The 4,498-nt window shown below is 39.4% G+C and overlaps 1 pseudogene; it reads right to left on the bottom strand.

Annotated features, from left to right (window-relative positions):
* Positions 1-2,937: 2,937 nt before the first annotated feature.
* LOC134756292 (uncharacterized) lies at positions 2,938-4,498 on the bottom strand (annotated as a pseudogene).

The following is a 4,498-nucleotide window of genomic DNA, read 5'->3' as shown; positions in this document are numbered from 1 at the left end:
AATACCTACCTAGGTAAGGTACGTCCAATCTCAAGCCCACGCGTTATGTGCTTATGAGTAGAATATTTCGTCGTAGGACTTGGTAACTAATAGGATCAAGCTGTGTTTACTTTGGCGAAGGAATGCGTTATCAAGGCGAGTGACAAAACAACTTGTTTGTAAGGTACCTGAGGGCAAAATAAGGCCTGGCGGGTAATATATAAGGCCTAACTTGCCAAAATCGTGTTTAAAATGTGCGGACACGTCAATGGTCTTGTCAGGTGACACTTAGTGGACAATCAAGGAACAAAAAGTTAATATTTTCTCGCTAGTAGTCACCCGGCCGCCAGTATTGTGTAATCCATTGTGAGAAGTTGCCTCGTGGTACTGTTAACAAATATTGGACCTTTTTTTGATAAGATAAGATAATATTTATTGAATAACTGTGTACGGAGATGTACACAGTTATTCAATAAATATAGTTATATAGTATAGTTATAGTTGTATTTTTCTAATACTAATACTTCGCTCATCAATGGCAGAGCTAACCGTAACATATTGGAAGTGTAATTTTTTAATTTTAATTTTATTAATTATGAAAAATGCCCAATATAAAGAGGGGGCATAAAGTCAGTCTAGTTACTAGGTCGAGTGGGATATCATTTGAAAGAGCTCGAATTGAACATTTCAAATTTTTTTTTTAAGATTTTCAAAGCGAAAAAAAATTTACTTATGAAGGAAAATGTGAAAAATAATACCATTCCCCCCCTTATCTCCGAAGTTTACCAACGAAATTTTTACATAGGTACTAATAACATTATCATAAATATTACAGGAAAAATATAATCACACCTCTATGTTAAAAACTTTTTTTTTAATTATAAAAAAACATTTTCTAATTTAATTTGCAATTTAAGCCCGTTTACGGGTGTTTGTTATATTTGACTTCTTTCAAATATAACAAAAATTCTTGAAATCGGTTCACATGATAAAAAAATTATAAGTATCCTTAAAAAACCAACATACATACAGGTCGCGCAAATTAGTTGGCCAATTTGCCGATAGATGGCGCTGTACATAATTAAGCTTAGTATACTTCTGGTCAAGTCTTTCGTGATTCTATTTACATGAGAAGATTGAAAGTTTGTACGGAACACTCGGTGCGCGAGTTAAACGAACTCGCACTTGACCGGTTTTTTTATTTACATAAATTGATGGTGGCCTGGGTAATAAGGCCTACAAAAATTACCTTTAGGCCTTATTATTCTATATGGGGAATAACAGGCCGACATGAAGTCCTGGAAAAATAGATATTTTTGGTCTTTATTTACTAAAATTTGCTATATTTTGATTATAATCTTTGTAAGTATATCTCTAAGACTGATTATGGATATGTAGATTGACAGGTTACCGAATTAAAGAATCCATTAAAATTGAAAGATGTTGATTAAATCAGATAAATAATATAGAAACTCCCTGATAGGCCTTATTACCCTCAGGTACCTTATTTCCCGTACGTTCACCATGTTTTAGTTTCCCTTTCAGGCGATACAATAAGTACTAGTTAAACTTAAACTATATAATACTTAATTGAATGATACACACCTTGTCTAGTAATTAGTAGTTTCTATACCTAAGTATAGGAATTAAAATTAACGACATTAAGAAACTAGATTCCATTCATCAGTCTTTATTTGGTCTTGTTAAGAGTCCCCGGCAAGCTCGGCCGAATTTCACCTTCTCATACAAACGTAGTTTCGTTCTCCTTTTAAAACTACGTGTTGGACTGTAATGAAATTTTGCACATACAAATGACATGAGGTATATCTAGGTCTGTAAATAGTTTATATAGCTCTACCCCGTTTTTCATAACCGTCTACTAAAGTTGACAAGCCGCTAATAAACGTTTGTCCCTTTCCGACGTATTGGTATGATGGAAAGGGACAGACGATTATTATTGGCTTGTCAACTTTAGTAGACGTTTATAAATAAGGGGGCTAGTATATAAAACAAACGAAATAGAGCAAAATCAAGTTTTGTATGAAAAACTTAAATTCGCTGTATTTTTTAGGGTTCCGTATAGAAAGGGTAAAAACGGGACCCTATCACTATAAGACTCCGCTGTCCGTCTGTCTGTCTGTCACCAGGCTGTATCTTATGAACCGTGATAGCTAGACAGTTGAAATTTTCACAGATGATGTATTTCTGTTGCCGCTATAATAACATGAACTGTCGCCTGCGGTATTTCCGGACCGATATGACCTTCAAACCTTCAAGAAAAGAGCGTATTCCCATCTTAAAGGCCGGCAACGCACTTACAACCCCTCTGGTGTTGCGGGTGTCCATGGGCGGCGGTAATCGCTTTCCATCAGGTGATCCGTCTGCTCGTTTGCCTCCTATTTCATAAAAAAAAAAAAAAAAAAAAAAAACTAAAAAGTACGGAACCCTCGGTGCGCGAGTCCGACTCGCACTTGGCCGGTTTTTTTTACTATTGTATCTGAGGCTATATAAACTAATTACAGACCTAGATATACCTTTTCCTATTGTAAGTACAAAGTTTAAGACCAATCTAGCTACTCGTTTTAAAATGAGAGCGGAACTACGTATGTATGGAGAACCGAGCTTCCCGGGGACTTAAGTATATGCATTTACATATTATATTGGAGCTATTTTGTCTTTCCTGTTCCTGAAAGAAAAAAGTCATACACTTATATGTAAATAGGTACCTAAAAATGCAGAATAGTTCACAATTACATTACACATGCTTCACAAAGTAAGTGTATTTGTCAAATATCTAACTGTCAATAACATGAGAGTTGTTATCCCTTAAATATTTGTGAGACGGTAATAAGTTAGCTATATGATAAAGATAATAACACAATGTCCTGATTTGCTCCGGGCAAAGTCAGAACACACCGAGAAACTCAGTCTTAGAGACTCATGTTATGTAGGACCTAGGTACTCATGTATACGCAAAAGCATTAAACATTTTCTTCATCACTTGTTCGACATCTAAATGTAAACTTTTGTTTCAAACATGGCAGCAATATTATACACAAAACAGGTCGTAAGACTAGCGCAAGTAAGTAAGTCGCACTTAACCCTAGATTTACAGCAGTCATCGCATAACTGGGCAGGGAATGCTTAACTGTCTCTATCAGGGATTCCGAGTCGTAGATATCTTCCGCGGCAGAATATACCGCGTACGCGTTTACAATTGATCGCGGCGCACACGACACGACAAACACTATGATTAAGCACAGAGACAATTTTAACGCAGACACCACTTCTTCACTAATTTCACTAAGCGTTCTTCGCGCCTTTAACCGCACAACAATGAATGCAAACGCCAAAGTCATAATAAAGATGGGTAGGAACAGATTGAACAGCGCAATCAATGAGTGCATGTAGAATCTGTGATTAGAATCGATTAAAGTGCATACGATTGTGTCATTTTCTAAAGGGACTGTTGTGGCCAGCGTGAACTCGGGTACACTTAAGGATGCAGACAGTATCCAAACAAACATACTTGGCCGGGTTACTAAAATCTTGGTGTCAGTAAGCCGGCGGTAGTCCACGTTCATCGTACGAGGGGGCGTTGAGGAGTCGCTGCTGGCTGCTACTAGACTGTGCCGAGATGACCTTATTTCTTCATCTTCTTCTTGAGTGCTTCTCTTAGCTTTCCACCTTGCCGCTTTTACTTCTAAATTAACCGTAGCAATAGCATGCAACGCTATTGTGGTCACTAAATACAAGGACGCCGTCGACGCAAACACGCTGAGTCCTTGGTATGCAGCACAACCACCGTTCCCAAAAATCCATGACCTGGAGTTGTAGGACCACATTTCTGGCCCAATTGTGGTAATGAGAAGGAGGAGGTCCGCAACAGCTAACTGTATTATAATTGCGGAGAGTCCTAAAAAAGAGGTGACAATTAGTTTGGGTTTAGGACTGAGTAATAACAGTATTCTTGTTTTGAAGGATATATAATTATAAAGGTACCGTTTATGGAGCGGGCGAGAAGCGCTGAGAGGAGGGCGCAGTTGGCGAGGGCAGCGGCGCCGGCGCCGCACGCCAGCCCGACTGCCAGCGCGAGCGGCGGGAGGAGCGGCTCGAGCGCGCGCGGGGGTTCGGCCATAGCGCGCGTCGACACTCCGGGAGTGAGTCGGGATCAATGACTCGCAGGTCGCAGGCACTGCGTCACTCGCTTCTCGCTTCGCGTTCTCCGCCGTCCCTCGGTATGTTTTTTTTTTCAGTAGTGAATCACCGCACATGTGTATGCGAGAGAGCGCTCTCCTGCGACTCTACATAAGTTACACTTTTTAATTTCACTTTTGAATTTAACGGACACATTTAGCAGTTTAGTAAGTAAGCTGATGGCGCGTGTATTTACGCACTGAGGGCTCAGCCGTGAATGTGCGAATGCGAATAACGTCGATGCCCTGTAGTTAATAAAATGAAGGAAGCACTGTACTTATAGCTGTTTCTGCTCATTATTATTCAATGGTGGCAATCGCGG

The sequence above is a fragment of the Cydia strobilella genome, chromosome 3 (assembly GCF_947568885.1).
Source record: "Cydia strobilella chromosome 3, ilCydStro3.1, whole genome shotgun sequence".
Lineage (NCBI taxonomy): Eukaryota > Metazoa > Arthropoda > Insecta > Lepidoptera > Tortricidae > Cydia > Cydia strobilella.
Note: the sequence above shows the minus strand (reverse complement) of the source record. Positions and strands in the feature narration are given on the sequence as shown.